The 16,649-nt window shown below is 42.3% G+C and overlaps 2 long non-coding RNA genes across 4 annotated transcripts in view; one reads left to right on the top strand and one right to left on the bottom strand.

Annotated features, from left to right (window-relative positions):
- Positions 1–4,865, top strand: part of LOC137630079 (uncharacterized) — a 31,477-nt gene extending 26,612 nt beyond the window's left edge. For both annotated transcript variants that reach the window (XR_011041639.1, XR_011041638.1), the window contains exon 4: positions 4,743–4,865. This is a non-coding gene — a long non-coding RNA (uncharacterized lncRNA). The remainder of the gene's footprint in view (positions 1–4,742) is intronic.
- Positions 3,691–16,649, bottom strand: part of LOC137630080 (uncharacterized) — a 41,779-nt gene continuing 28,820 nt past the window's right edge. Inside the window, exons 2-3 of one of the 2 annotated variants that reach the window (XR_011041640.1) lie at positions 16,092–16,204; positions 3,691–4,615 (exon numbers count right to left, since the gene is read on the bottom strand). This is a non-coding gene — a long non-coding RNA (uncharacterized lncRNA). Of the gene's footprint in view, positions 4,616–15,051; positions 15,799–16,091; positions 16,205–16,649 lie in introns of those variants that run through there. The other variant, XR_011041641.1, reaches the window with a different exon arrangement.

The following is a 16,649-nucleotide window of genomic DNA, read 5'->3' as shown; positions in this document are numbered from 1 at the left end:
TGTACTGCTGCATCTTGTTGGTGGTCTTCATCTCAGCAGCTTGGACTGTGACAGATTCTCACTTTGCTGAGAAGATATCTTACTGGAGTTCCTCAGCACATGATGATGTACTGCTGCATCTTGTTGGAGCTATTTAGCTGGTGGGGTCTTTCAGCAGCCTGTTGGTGGTCTTCATCTCAGCAGCTTGGACTGTGACAGCTTTGTTGAGAAGATATCTTACTTGAGTTCCTCAGCACATGATGATGTACTGCTGCATCTTGTTGGAGCTATTCAGCTGGTGGGGTCTTTCAGCAGCCTGTTGGTGGTCTTTATCTCACCAGCTTGGACTGTGACAGCTTCTCACTTTGAGAAGCTATCTTACTGGAATTCCTCAGCACATGATGATGTACTGCTGCATCTTGTTGGAGCTATTCAGCTGGTGGGGTCTTTCAGCAGCCTGTTGGTGGTCTTCATCTCACCAGCTTGGACTGTGACAGCTTCTCACTTTGAGAAGATATCTTACTGGAGTTCCTCAGCACATGATGATGTACTGCTGCATCTTGTTGGAGCTATTCAGCTGGTGGGGTCTTTCAGCAGCCTGTTGGTGGTCTTCATCTCACCAGCTTGGACTGTGACAGCTTCTCACTTTGTTGAGAAGATATCTTACTGGAGTTCCTCAGCACATGATGATGTACTGCTGCATCTTGTTGGAGCTTCAGCTGGTGGGGACTTTCAGCAACCTGTTGGTGGTCTTCATCTCAGCAGCTTGGACTGTGACAGCTTCTCACTTTGTTGAGAAGATATCTTACTGGAGTTCCTCAGCACATGATGATGTACTGCTGCATCTTGTTGGAGCTTCAGCTGGTGGGGACTTTCAGCAACCTGTTGGTGGTCTTCATATCAGCAGCTTGGACTGTGACAGCTTCTCAGTGATCTTACTGGAATTCCTCAGCACATGATGATGTACTGCTGCATCTTGTTGGAGCTATTCAGCTGGTGGGGACTTTCAGCAACCTGTTGGTGGTCTTCATATCAGCAGCTTGGACTGTGACAGCTTCTCAGTGATCTTACTGGAATTCCTCAGCACATAATGATGTACTGCTGCATCTTGTTGGAGCTATTCAGCTGGTGGGGTCTTACAGCAGCCTGTTGGTGGTCTTCATCTCAGCAGCTTGGACTGACAGCTTCTCACTTTGAGAAGATATCTTACTGGAGTACCTCAGCACATGATGATGTACTGCTGCATCTTGTTGGAGCTATTCAACTGGTGGGGTCTTTCAGCAGCCTGTTGGTCTTCATCTCAACAGCTTGGTATGTGACAGCTTCTCACTTTGTTGAGAAGATATCTTACTGGAATTCCTCAGCACATGATGATGTACTGCTGCATCTTGTTGGAGCTTCAGCTGGTGGGGACTTTCAGCAGCCTGTTGATGGTCTTCATCTCAGCAGCTTGGACTGTGACAGCTTCCCACTTTGTTGAGAAGATATCTTACTGGAGTTCCTCAGCACATGATGATGTACTGCTGCATCTTGTTGGAGCTATTCAGCTGGTGGGGTCTTTCAGCAGCCTGTTGGTGGTCATCATCTCAGCAGCTTGGACTGTGACAGCTTCTCACTTTGTTGAGACGATATCTTACTGGAGTTCCTCAGCACATGATGATGTACTGCTGCATCTTGTTGGAGCTATTCAGCTGGTGGGGTCTTACAGCAGCCTGTTGGTGGTCTTCATCTCAGCAGCTTGGACTGACAGCTTCTCATTTTGTTGAGAAGATATCTTACTGGAGTTCCTCAGCACATGATGATGTACTGCTGCATCTTGTTGGAGCTATTCAGCTGGTGGAGTCTTTCAGCAGCCTGTTGGTGGTCTTCATCTCAGCAGCTTGGACTGTGACAGCTTCTCACTTTGAGAAGATATCTTACTGGAGTTCCTCAGCACATGATGATGTACTGCTGCATCTTGTTGGAGCTATTCAGCTGGTGGAGTCTTTCAGCAGCCTGTTGGTGGTCTTCATCTCAGCAGCTTGGACTGTGACAGCTTCTCACTTTGAGAAGATATCTTACTGGAGTTCCTCAGCACATGATGATGTACTGCTGCATCTTGTTGGAGCTATTCAGCTGGTGGGGTCTTTCAGCAGCCTGTTGGTGGTCTTCATCTCAGCAGCTTGGACTGTGACAGCTTCTCACTTTGTTGAGAAGATATCTTACTGGAGTTCCTCAGCACATGATGATGTACTGCTGCATCTTGTTGGAGCTATTCAGCTGGTGGGGTCTTACAGCAGCCTGTTGGTGGTCTTCATCTCAGCAGCTTGGACTGACAGCTTCTCATTTTGTTGAGAAGATATCTTACTGGAGTTCCTCAGCACATGATGATGTACTGCTGCATCTTGTTGGAGCTATTCAGCTGGTGGAGTCTTTCAGCAGCCTGTTGGTGGTCTTCATCTCAGCAGCTTGGACCGTGACAGCTTCTCACTTTGAGAAGATATCTTACTGGAGTTCCTCAGCACATGATGATGTACTGCTGCATCTTGTTGGAGCTATTCAGCTGGTGGAGTCTTTCAGCAGCCTGTTGGTGGTCTTCATCTCAGCAGCTTGGACTGTGACAGCTTCTCACTTTGAGAAGATATCTTACTGGAGTTCCTCAGCACATGATGATGTACTGCTGCATCTTGTTGGAGCTATTTAGCTGGTGGGGTCTTTCAGCAGCCTGTTGGTGGTCTTCATCTCAGCAGCTTGGACTGACAGCTTCTCATTTTGTTGAGAAGATATCTTACTGGAGTTCCTCAGCACATGATGATGTACTGCTGCATCTTGTTGGAGCTATTCAGCTGGTGGGGTCTTTCAGCAGCCTGTTGGTGGTCTTCGTCTCAGCAGCTTGGACTGTGACAGCTTCTCACTTTGTTGAGAAGATATCTTACTAGAGTTCCTCAGCACATAACGATGTACTGCTGCATCTTGTTGGAGCTATTCAGCTGGTGGGGTCTTTCAGCAGCCTGTTGGTTCATCTCAACAGCTTGGAATGTGACAGCTTCTCACTTTGTTGAGAAGATATCTTACTGGAATTCCTCAGCACATGATGATGTACTGCTGCATCTTGTTGGAGCTTCAGCTGGTGGGGACTTTCAGCAGCCTGTTGGTGGTCTTCATCTCAGCAGCTTGGACTGTGACAGCTTCTCACTTTGTTGAGAAGATATCTTACTGGAGTTCCTCAGCACATGATGATGTACTGCTGCATCTTGTTGAAGCTATTCAGCTGGTGGGGTCTTACAGCAGCCTGTTGGTGGTCTTCATCTCAGCAGCTTGGACTGACAGCTTCTCACTTTGTTGAGAAGATGTCTTACTGGAGTTCCTCAGCACATGATGATGTACTACTGCATCTTGTTGGAGCTATTCAGCTGGTGGGGTCTTTCAGCAGCCTGTTGGTGGTCTTCATCTCAGCAGCTTGGACTGTGACAGCTTCTCACTTTGTTGAGAAGATATCTTACTTGAGTTCCTCAGCACATGATGATGTACTGCTGCATCTTGTTGGAGATATTCAGCTGGTGGGGTCTTACAGCAGCCTGTTGGTGGTCTTCATCTCAGCAGCTTGGACTGACAGCTTCTCACTTTGTTGAGAAGATATCTTACTGGAGTTCCTCAGCACATGATGATGTACTACTGCATCTTGTTGGAGCTATTCAGCTGGTGGGGTCTTTCAGCAGCCTGTTGGTGGTCTTCAGCCAATTGGCTACACATTGTATTTTTGGAGCTATTTAGTTGGTAGAGTTGTACATTTTCTTATTGGAGCTTCTCACTGAAGGGGCCTAGATAAATGTTTTAGCTCAACTCCTTTGTACTGGAGCTTTACAGCCAAGGCAAGTGGGACACTATAAAATTCTAGCGTTTGAAACTAGCCACTTGCACCATCTTGTTATTTTTGAGCTTTCCATTGACTGGGAACCATTATCTAACACCATTCACTATCTGTTAGAGGTTGGCAGCCGGTGGGTGGCCATTTTTTAGCATAGAACTTAAACACTGCTGGGGTCATGGCACACAATATCGAAAAAGAAATTTTCAGCCATTGGTGTTGAGGTTTGTGGCCATACAGGTGGCTGGGAATGTTATAGAGCATCCTTACACTTTTGTTGGTGAGATACCTAGTTTCTGTTTTTTGTTGTTCAGCTAGTGGAACTATGGAAATTATAGAGCTCTTAATCTGGTAAGGCAGTACAGTTCCCTTATGGTGATTTCTTTCAACCCATGGGGATGTAGAATTTTGTTTAGGAGCTTTTCAGCCAGTGTAAGCTATGCAGTATTTCTCCAGAGGTATTTGGCCTCCAGTCAATAGTGTTTAATCACATCTTCTTGGAGCTGTTCAGTACTTGGAGGCATACAGCATAATCTTGGAGCTTTTCAGTTAAGGGAACTTTGTCTCACTAGTGGTGTAGCATCTTGTTGGAACACTTCAGCCAGTAGACCCATACAGCATCTTGGAGATGAACAGTTGGTTGGGCCGTACAACATTTTGTTGAAGCTTTTCAGTCAAGAAATGACGAAGGTGTTGCTGGTTTTGCCCAACATGGTAAACTGGCAGAGACTTAATTTTTCATTATTTCTTCTATAATTGTACAAAACCATTGTTTGTTTACCATATAACCTGTAAGATAGAATAGAAAATAAAATTAAGATTTTAATTAAATCAAGTTGTATATAATCTTAGTTGCCTAAAAATAGTGCAAGACCATACAGAATTGTTTAATTTTATTAATTAATCTTTCTTCCAGATCAGAAATAAGAACTAGATGGCCTGAAGTAGGCGTTGTTACTTATTGTAGTACCCAAATGAGCTTCAATATGCCAATGTAATGTAAATAATTTTTTCTGAATTATATAAATTTTAAAAAAAATACTAGTTTCTTTACCTAAAAATTTAATTTAGAAATTGTTTTTTCAATTAGTTATGTTACCGGAAGGTTTTTACAAAAGTTATGTTACCGGAAGGTTTTACAAAAGTTATGTTACCGGAAGTTTTTACACAATCTTCCCAAATATGGCAAATGTTTTAATAAGCATTATGTTTCACTCAAGTTGCTTAAACCCTCAACTTCCTGCATCAAATATTTGTATAGTGGAAATAATCTTTTATATGGCTGACCAAAATAATCATTACTACTGTTCATTTACACTACCCACTCCAATTTAACTTTAAAATCAGCATACAATTGCTATATCCTTACAGCTAACTTCATATTATATACCATATTTGATGGCCTATAGAACTTGCTTTTTTTCCAAAAATTTTGGCTAAAGAAAAAAAAATGCCACGAGTCTTATCTAGTAGATAACTTTGAGACCTTCCATATAGGATTAGGCTAATTTAACCCAGTTTATGCTAGGTACTTTCACCTGCACTTTACTCCATGCATCCTCATTTTATTTTTATTGCTAGTACTATTGTATTATTACCAGTGCTTTGAAAATGAATTTATTCAAATGAAAGCAATCTACACTGAAATGCTGTGACATAAATGAAACACATCAGCTGACAAAATGTAAACACCGATTTATGGTTGCATTCTCAGCAATCTTTTAACTTTCTCTTTCCTTAGCCTTTGATAATTTTAATGGCATCGTTAATAACGGTAGAGATCAAACTTAGGTTAGCATATTTAATAAAAATCCACCATGATACAAATTATCCTCACTTTTTCCAATCAAGCACTATCTTATGTCACATCATACGGTTATTGGCGGTACTTTGTTATTGCTGACTAAACAGAAACAAAATGGCTTTTCTATTACATATGTGGCGTGTAGAAATTTTTAGGGATATGGCATTTAAAATATTTGAAATAACATCTTTACTAATAAAAGCACTGTTATTTATCGCTTGAATGTGTAAATGCGTTTATTTGTTCATTATGATTGGCGATGAAACTTGAAATGTTTTCTGTTCTGGAGAGCTTTGCCAAATAAACACTTTATTGAATCTTTAATTTCAATTACTTAGAATTACTAAGAATAATGTATGCAAAACAAAATTAATAACATCATTATTTCATAAAGCTAACTACTGTAATACACAGACGTGTAAATGCGTTCGTTTGTTCGTTATGATCGGTGATGAACCGTATACAAAGCAATGGTTCCGGTTTTATGTTGCATGTTTAGCAAAAAAGCATGATATAATATGATCTTCATTTAATTTATTTTGGATTTTTAAGTATACAACAAAAGCAATGTACAGCTACAATGTTTTAAAAAACGGACTTTAAGCAAAGCAAAAAATCTATTTTTGGGATAGATAGCCATGTCATCCTGATGGAAGGTTCATTTAGGTAGCCTTTCTAAGGGATATTTGCTACAGTGATACTCCTAGAGAAATAAACCGAAGGTTTCCAAAATTCTAACTCCTGGCGCGATTCATCCGTAATATAAGTTTAAGGATGTCGCATAATATGAGGGGACGTATTTTTAGATACGACACATAGCAATCTTCACCCCAAATAGATTTAACTCTTTGAGGGGGGGGGAAGAGTGGCGAACGAAAGGGGAGCCGTTATCTAGGTACCCAGTGGACCCCCTCCCCGTATTACTACGGCTCATCATTCCGAATTTGCATTTAAGCTGGAATAGCCGCAGATAGAGTAGTTTCGGATGGGGTCATTTAAGAAAGAAAGAAGGGTGGGTCCATCAGGGCAACATGGCTATCTCACTCGAAATTAGATTTTTCGCTTTGCTCAAAATCCGTTTTTTGGGCTCGGCTATGTCGTCCTCATGGAAGCATACCAAAGAATTAACTTGAAAGTACTATATCTGTGGGTTTGTATAAGTGCCTTTACTTTGAATGAGTTCCTTATACTGTATGGTCTACTAGTCACGTATATACGACATTACTATTATTTGTCATATCCACCAAGCTTGGAACTAGCTTAGGGCTTCCTGCCCCTGCAGGGAAAGTGCCAACTTCGACTATAAGGATTCAAAGTTTGTATCCCCATAAGGACGGAATGTATTACTTAGAGATTACCCTTCTCACAACTTGGAAACCTGTACTCTGATTTCAAGGTGGGCCCTTCTAGGGTTTAATTAAAACTCTAGTATGTTTTATCGTCTGTAACTGAGATAGCAGCAATAAGACCCAAATACGTTTAGTATTTTACCTTGCAACTAGATTATGAAATGTAGTTACAATAGGGTATGAATCTGATCCAGCATTGAAAACACATTAGGGTCCATATTTTCTCTTGTTGAAAAAATATGTAATTTCATCGAAATGATGCCACTCAATGGAGATGTGAAACCAAATCTGACTGATTTGTACAGATTTTGGAAATGCATGAACACCGTGACGCAATGTTCACTCGGCACTGGTATTATTGCTCAGATATGCCCCTATATGGAACAGTGTGTTAATCATCATTGTGATTTGCACTCCAGGGTAAATGTACCCATGCACACAATGCAATGGAAAGTCCCAAAGCAGTTCACTGCTCATCGTAGCGCTAGACGACTGGGTTTTATAACACTACCCGCCGCCACCACAACATGTTTTATTTCATGTACTTGCTTCGTATAGTGTCTGTAAAAGATCTGGGTGATCCCCACCCAGTGTATGAGAGCAGTCTACCAAAGCCCGTGTTGGAAGAAGTTCCATGAAGAAGCAATTTTCCTTGGATCGTGACCTGCGGGTGAGCTGTCAGGATCTGCTCTGCGAATAAGTAGGTGAGCTTTGCTCTCAGTTGTCTTAGGGAAAGATTTTGATCCTGAGGTTTCGCTTCTGAAGAGCTGTCCTTCCTTGAAGTCTGAAGTTCTACGAAGATAGACCTTAAGACACTCTACTGGACATAGAGAGAGATCTTCCTTCAGTGGGCAGTTTCTCAAAGGACCCCACCTCTTGGTGGATAGCTTGTTCTTGGCAAAAAAAGGCAGGGTCAGGAAAGGGGTTCAATTCTCCTGTGTCTAGGAACTGAATATGGCCTACTTCCCTGATAAGGGCAATATTTAACTAACTCTAGCCCCTGAGACTATTGCAAACAGAAAAATAACTTTGTGTTAGCTCCTTTAGAGTATAATCCTCATTGTTTAGGTTCGAAGCATAGTGCAAGACTTTGACCAACGACCATGTGATGGGCTTTGGAAGGGTTGCTGGCTTGGGTCTAGTACATGCTTTTGGCACCTTATTGAAGGTTTCACTTGTGATGTCCACCTCAAAGGCGTATAGAAGAGGTCTAGTCAGGGCCGACTTACACGCAGTTATCTTAATGGAAGTCAGGCCTTGTTCAAGTAGGTAGCTGAAGAAAGAGACACAGAAATCCATTGAAATTTCTGTTGGTCTCCTTGTTTTCACAAAGGATATCCATTTCTTCCAAGATGATTCACATTGTCTCCTGGTTGAACTTGACTTGAACTCTCCAATGAAGTCGACCTTGCCTTCGAGATCACAAACTTTTTGTTCGCTGCTAGGGCGAAAAAATCATGAGATGTAGGTTGTTGGTTATCGGGGATGAAGCGTAAACAGTCTACTTCTGAACCAGTTGGGATAAAACTGGGTTTGGCAGAGGAAACAGCTTCAGTTTCAATTCTAGAACTAGAGGGAACCAATTGCTTTTGGGCCATTTTGGGGGCCACTACTGCAGCTAATCCTCTGAAGGATCTTAGCTTGTCGAGGACTTTTAGCAGGAGATTGGTTGGTGGAAACAGGTAAATCAGATTCCATCTGTTCCAGGCGAGAGACATGGCGTCTATCGCTTCTGCTTGAGGGTCCATGTAAGTGGCCACGTAACGAGGTAGTTTCTTGCTTGTCGCTCGTCGCAAAGATATCGATCTGCAGTTCCGGGACTTTTTTCAAGATGAAGGAGAATGAGTCTGCATCTAGGGACCATTCTGTCTCTATCGGCTTTCGCCTGGATAGAGCGTCCGCTGTCACATTGCGGAACCCTTGCAGGTGAACTGCTGATAAGTGCCATCTTCTCTTCCTTGGCAGGGGGGAGATGGCTAACATCACATGATTGATGTGAGGTGATCTCGAGCCTTGTCGATTTAGACATTTTACTATCATTTCGTTGTCCAGGACCAATCTTATGTGGATTGCTATGCGAGGGGATAGTTTCTTTAATGTTAGGAAGACTGCCATGGCCTCCAAAATGTTGATGTGAAAGGTTTTGAACTGGTGCGACCAATTCCCTTGTACTTTTCTCTTGTGAGAATGGCATCCCCATCCTTCCAGGGAGGTGTCCGTGTGTATCACCAGTGATGGATGTGGTGGTTGTAGGGGAATTGTCCGCGTTAGGCTCTTGGATGTCGACCACGGCCTTAGTAGCGTGCGCAAACGGGTTGGGGTCAACCCTAGTTGGTCTCTTTGAGCGTTTGATGCGTATCTTCTCCAGACTCCTGACGCACCCTTTAGTTGTGCTTTTAGTACTGGGTCTGTCACTGCTGCAAACTGGAGAGAGCCCAATACTCTTTCTTGTTGGCGTCTTGAAACCCTCTTGTATCGGATTAGTCTCTTGACAACTCCCACTATTTCTCTCCTCTTCTTGAATGGAATGGAGAGATGGTGTGACTTAGAGTTCCATTGGATTCCTAACCATTGGAACTTTTGAGCTGGAGAAAGGAGAGACTTCTTGTAATTGACCTTGAAGCCAAGGTGCTCCAGGAACTGGATCACCTTTTCAACAGCTTGCAGACGAGTCGTCTTGGATGCTGCCGACACCAGCCAATCGTCTAGATATGCTACTACTTGAACTCCATCGGAGTGTAGTTGCTGGACGATTGTGTCTGCTAGCTTCATGAATACCCTTGGCGCTTTGTTTAGCCCAAAGGGCATCGCTCTGAAGACAAATTTTGTGTCCTGTAGCTTGAATCCTAAGTGGGAGGAGAGAGGGCCAGTAAGCATCTGCCAGGTTTATTGAGACTGTGTACGCCCCTTTGGGTAGAAGGGTCCTTATGTGTTGCAAGGTAAGCATTCGGAACTTCTTGTTCTCGATGAACTTGTTGAGTGGAGACAAGTCTAAAATGACTGAGTTTGTCAGTGTCTTTCTTGGGAACACAAAACAGCCTTCCGGGGAATTTGATGGACTTCTTTCTTTATTACCTTCTTCTCCAAGAGTTCTGAGGTATATCCTTCCAATAAGGGGGTGGAGTGTTGGAAGAATTTCGGAAAAGGGGGTGGAACTTGTTCCATCACCACCCGAGTCCATTTGTGATGAAGCTGTGGGCCCAGGGATCGAAGGTCCAACAATCCCGAAAGTAAAACAGTCTGCCTCCTACCTGGAGCCCCTCATTGTTTGGGGGTTCCTGAGGACTTATATCCGTGACCGCGACCTTCTCTGCCCCTTGGGGGTTTTCTGGAGAACCTCTTTTTGGGCCTCTACCTTTGTAGTGCCGAAAGGTGGTCGGGTGCCTCTCAGAGCCTGGGTTAAAAACAGGTGAATGGGTTACCAGCTGTTGAGGGAACATCTGAAAAGTGGTTTGCGGCTGGGCTACCATTTGAGGCACTATGGTCATGGTCGGAAGTTGTGCAGGTCTATGTGGTCTTCTTCCCTTTTTGTTCTTAGGCTGGGGACCTCCGTCTGATGAAGATTTCCTATTTGCAGATATACCCCAATATTGGAGAAGGTTCCTATTCTCTGTGGTGGCTTTGGCAATGACTTCTTGGACCACTTCCAGTAGGAAAAGGACTTTGCCCCGATACATGATGAGATCAGTTTTCTGGGTTCATGTTTGACCGTTGCTGCGGCAAACATGTGCTCTCTACAGGCCCTCCTGGACTTGATGAAGGCATACAAGTCCTTCACAAGGGTACCCATGTGAGCCTTGGCTAGGACCATGTACATGTCTGGGACATTGGAAAGGCCTGCACACATTTCCATGCAGTTCTGAAGAGATAAAGAAGTGGCTAGTCTCTCTTTTGTCTCCTGTTCCCTTCTCAAAAGATGCTCTGGCAGTTTTGGAAGATTCTCATTGAACTGCTGACCTGCTATCTCTGGATCCAGTTTAGAGACAGAGAAGGTTAGATGAACCTCGTTCCACTTCTCCTTGCAGGTAGGCATGGCTAGAGATAATAGTCTGCATTCTTCTAATGCTGGGCATGGTTTGCCCACAACGACTGCTTTTATGACACAGTTAAGAGCTTTCACCAAGAAGGGGAAGGCTCTGAAGGAGGGAGCAATGAAGGTAGGATGCCTCTTGCTCAATGCTGGGACTTTGGAGTTGGTGTAACCGGCTCCCTTTAGGGAGAGCCTGTGCCTTGTCATGCTTGAAGACAATGGCTTCCTTCAGTTCCGTCTCCTCATGGGATGCTGGTTCATCCCGCAGTCTCACATAACAGTCTGGGTATACCAGAAGGCTAGGCCAGAATTGAAGATCTTCAAGGGGTTTGGCCCCCAACTTCTCGAAGATATAGAGCTTCCCATCCATCATGAGCATATGCTCCGTGTACCTCCAGGGGTTGGTTTCGGAGCACTGAGGTAAATCAGACCTCTTAAGAGGCTTAGGAAAGCCTCTGAGAACGAACGAGCATTTCACTTCTCTTACCTCTTTCTTCGTCTCTTTGAGATCTTGCTTAATCTCCAGTTGTTCCTTGCGGAACACTGCCATCATCTGCTGAATCGACTCTAGGAGAGCTTCGCTCCTGGATATTAGCAGATCAGGATGGGAAGTTGGGGCTGAAGAGGTTGACGGCACAGGTTGATATGCCGTCACGGAAAACTGAGGGTCTTCAGTTACCGTCGACACGGATCCTTCTTCCTCCGTAGGTGGTCGAACCACATCTTCTTCAGGGTCTTCTTGGTCTTCTTGTAGAAAGTCCTTTTCAATGTCGGTAGACACCTCCGACATCCGTTCCTGATGGATGTCCATGCCTTCAAGTGCCTTGTTAATATCTGCATCCACCATCAGTTGGATGAAGGAAGGCTTGACCTGTACCTGGGGCACAACCGCGCTGGATTGGGCCTTAGGGAACAGAAAGCACCTCATAGCTTCTTTAGGTAGGTAAGGTCCCGGAGAGTTCTCCTGGAACCCTCTTACCCACCTCCAAAGAGTTTCTCTTGCTGTATCCCTTGACTCTGTAGTCTCAGAGATATCTTCTCCATATCCCTCGGTCATCAGAGCCGAGCAGATGGCGCAACCCTTCAGGTCCCACTATTTCAGGGTACAGTTACGATGGAGCAAGGGGCATGAGACCTGCACATCGTACGCCCACAAAAGTCCTTACTCTTGCGGTTGCAGAACAAGACTGCACACTTCACCGTTGGCTCCCCCTGTAAGGAAAGAAAAGGTGAAATGAGTACTGAATAGGGTTATTTATATCATGGATATAAATCCATATACTTAACAATAGTATTGCTTACTATTTTTAATAGCTTAGGATAGTTAGCTAGAAAGGAAGTAAGAAAGACATATATCTGTTTCCTCTCCAGGCAATTGCTGTGATCTCCGTCAATATTAATATTTTAACTTCCCTATGATGGAAAATACAGAGTGGAATAACTTCTTTACTTAGAGCTGGAATCAGTGAATACCTACACTAACTCCTCCACTTGTAGAATATTAATACTGAATCGGTGATTTATAAGAGTCCCAATGATCTAGGATTCATCAGGAAGTTGAAGGAATACTTCACCTCAACATTTTATTCGGTCTCAACAATAGACTGTGAAAGGATACACAGAGTATGTTAGAAATACTTGTACTACTGTATCATTGTATACTGTAGTTTCCTAACTGCTGTATTGTTATACTGCAGGAATACTGGCTACTGTATTGTCATATACTGTAGTTTTACCGGTATACTACCGGGGTTAGGCTAGTGCTGAGAAAGAATGGAAAGGAGGATTCCGTATTATAGTTTAGTACAATAATTGGAAGTGTAGGGGGCTACTGCCTTCTACAGCCTCCTTCCCAGAATGAGTTCTAATCGAAGGGGAGGAGTGCATTTAATTCTAGCTTCCATCCAGCCACAATTTCTGCTGCCGGTTGCAAGGTTTGTGGATGGCTCAGCCTTTTCCCCGGAGCATTCGCTTCCGTTAGGGAGCTGGTCGAGGCGGTAACCTAACCGCCACTTGTAGGAACCCGGCCAGTAACTCAGTCAGCCCGGCAAGCGGGGATGATTGTAGAATACCGGCCAAAGGGATTTTGTGACGGCTAGGCTGACACTAAAGGACAGAAGGGGGAGGGAAAAGGGTGTTATAGTTTACAGGGGAGAAAGGCAACGGCAAGTATGCCGTCCGCTTTCGGATGTAAATCAAGGAAGCATGGCTTCCTGTGTCGACGCCGTTGTGGGCGGCAGGGGAATAAGAATTTCCCTGTTGGCGACATTGTCGGTTATAAGACATGTCTTACAGTCTACAAGGGAGAAAGGTGGTGGCAATTATGCCGCCTACTTTCGGTTATAAACTAGGGAAGCCTTGCTTCCTTTGCCGACAAAGTCATAGCCGGCAGAAGAATCTCGATTCCCTTATCAACGACATTGTCGGCAGCAAGACAATACACCCCGAGTTACTGTCATACTTCAAAGCCGGGATACTCGACGGTAAAACACTATCCAAGTCAAGCCGGAGTTAACTATTCGTTGGCGATGACGGAAGATAGGGTTGCCGCCTCGGATGGCAGCGCTCAGGGGGGGAAGAAGGGTTTATCCTCTTTTCTCTAAAAGAGAAGCATATCAAATTATACCAATAATTCTAGGGGATATATATATCCCCGACCGAATTAATAGAAACAATACTAGAGATTAAACAATGAGATTAACACTACTAACGTATACCAAACGGGTTAGGTTAGCCTAACTCGAGTGGGGACCACGGCTATGAGTGATACCACTGAGACCCTATCGTATACGAAAGAAACGTTATATTTTGGAAGAGGAAATATTATATATGTAAATGCGATCTTCAAACGTATAATTTTGCCTAACTAGCTAGAAAATTCTTTATAGCTAAATATCGGGAAAATCGCACAACTAACTAAATAATTGTATTTATGACGTGCGACAGCAGTCTCAAAATGGCCACCTCCGGAGATGGCAGTGCTCGGCTTAACGCACCTAAATTATGTTAATTTAACTGTGAGAAAGGAGCTGTAAATTATACACAGGAAAGATTAAATACTCAACTTTCCAAAGGCTGGAGATTGCATGATAATATTCCTTGAAAACAGTAACAACACCAAGAGAAACGTGGGAGAGCACCGTGCTTAAATGCTATGATCAAAGGAATGACGAGCCATAATAATACGGGGAGGGGGTCCACCGGGTACCTAGATAACAGCTCCCCTTTCGTTCGCCACTCTTCCCCCTCAAAGAGTTGAATCAATTCAGGGTGAAGATTGCTATGTGTCGTATCTAAAAATACGTCCCCTGATATTATGTGACATCCTTAAAGTTATATTACGGATGAATCGCGCCAGGAATTAGAATTCTGGAAACCTTCGGTTTATTTCTCTGGGAGTATCACTGTAGCCAATATCCCTTAGAAAGGCTACCTAAAGGAACCTTCCATCAGGACGACATGACCGAGCCCAAAAAATATATGCTTAAACTAAGAACTGTTTTCCTGAATCTGACCTGCTGAAATGAGGCTACATCTTTTAGGCTCGTGCATCTTGTAGGCCGTCAAATACGGTAATCAACATTTCTTCAACATAGCAGTAGCAAAGAAGTGTATTAATTGATCATGGTATATTAACAATTATAACTTTTTTAATATGTAATAGAGTTTTTGAGTCTACAGTAGATAACTTTATATCCTAAATTCACAAATCTAAACTAAATACAATCTATAGATCAAAAGAAAATTAATTACCAACATTCTGAAGTATCTGAAACAAGATTTTATCATTCTGAAAAAGAAATATTTAACAATTTTAATTAAAGTATCTAGTCTGAGCATTACGATGACTGATCAACACCAATGATGACAAATATAGTCATCTAGATATTTCAACAAATAACCGGTTAACATTTTCTTTCAATTTCTAGTCCGAACCACTAGGTAACATTTCCTTATGGTTCAAAATAATTCAATACTGTATATCCCTTTAACTGGGTTATTCTAAGTCCAAAATCTATTTATATAAGAGTCTCTTCCTACATACTGTAAAAGATGGAATTTTCCTGGCCCTTTTGAAGTAGCTCCTTTCTCTTGAATTAAGAATTGAAACCACTAGAAAACAAACCCTAGAATCCCATTAAGTATTGACCCCCACTAAAGTCTCATCTTAGAAAAAGTACAATCCAATGCATCCCGTATACAGTCATCATCGTTAGCCATTACTAGTCTACTGCAGGCAGAACAAAGGCCTCAAGTTTTTTCCTGTCAGTCCACACCTGCAAACTTTCTCAGTTCGTCTTCTCTGCTTTACCCTACTTCTTTTGCAATCTCTAGGGACCCATTTCTATTATTCTTAATGTCTGTCTATTATCTGTAATTCATTATACTGTACAGTATGTCCATTTATTTTTCTTGCGTGTTGTTAGAATATTCTCTACTTTAGTTTACTCTCTTATCCATGTTGCTCTTTTTCTGTCTCGGTGTTATTCCTATCATTATTCTTTCCACAGTTCTATGTTCTAACTAGCTTATGCTCTAAGACTCCAAGTTTCTGATGCCTAAGTTAAAACTGGTAGGACAATCTGATTAAATGTTTTTTTTTCTTTTGAGAAATGAATAACCCAGTATACAGTAATTATGCACAAATTCAATTTAAAGGCTGCTTTTGATCGACAGATGAATTTACAAATTTGGGACAAATGACCCACCACTGCAGTCTGAGAAGCCATGCAGTGACCAGGTGAAACTGGGAGGGGGTAGGGGGGTAGGGAATCACCACCATTATACTCTGAAGTTAAAATAAAAACAGTTATGAAAGTAGTGGAAATGGAAATACTGTACAGTAAATGCCCATTTCTTGTAAATTATTATTTGGTTTTTAATTGTGGAAGTAAAAAAATAAATGGTAAAGCAACCAGGTTTTCAGATTTCTCAATCAAGCCAACTGTTCAAAATAGAGGTAAGGCAGCCCAGAGAAACTTAATTTTAATGGTGTTTTTAGTTTAAGAATACTTTTCTTAGTGTTGTAGCAGAAACTGTATTGAACTTGATAAAGAATGGTGCAAAATAAAAATAAATTACCTTTTAGTTAGAAACACACAGGAACACAAGAAGCTTCACAGGAATTTTCTTCATAAATCACCCTAACAGAAGTCTTACTCCTCTTCAAAGCTACACTCATTTGTTTACCTCTGCTGAAAAGAAATTTGATTTACATAAGATTTAGTATGATAAACAATGATCACGGCTCAAAATTTACAAATACATTTTCTATGAAACTTAGCAATAAAGATTTCTAATGCCAAATTTTAATTTGACAACCACAATTATGGCACAAACATTTAAATATTTCTCCATTGGATAATGTTACATTTACAGCCCTTCATTATTTTGAGTTGACTTTTCTCTTTTAATTTGATTTATGACTTAAAACATTTCTTCTGTGAGAAACTGGTCATAGAAAAGTGACTAACTGTAAGACATCATTACAAAGCACAAGATTTCATTTAGCACCAGCCACTGAATGCATTCATGATGGGGAGAGGGAATGTGGATGCCATTTTTATAGTACGGCAGCTACAGGAAAATAGACTGGAGGGAAACCAGAAGCTCTTCTATGCCTTTGTAGATCTTGAAAAG

Source organism: Palaemon carinicauda, chromosome 38 (genome assembly GCF_036898095.1).
Source record: "Palaemon carinicauda isolate YSFRI2023 chromosome 38, ASM3689809v2, whole genome shotgun sequence".
NCBI classification, from domain to species: domain Eukaryota; kingdom Metazoa; phylum Arthropoda; class Malacostraca; order Decapoda; family Palaemonidae; genus Palaemon; species Palaemon carinicauda.
This window is presented reverse-complemented; position numbering and strand designations above follow the sequence as displayed.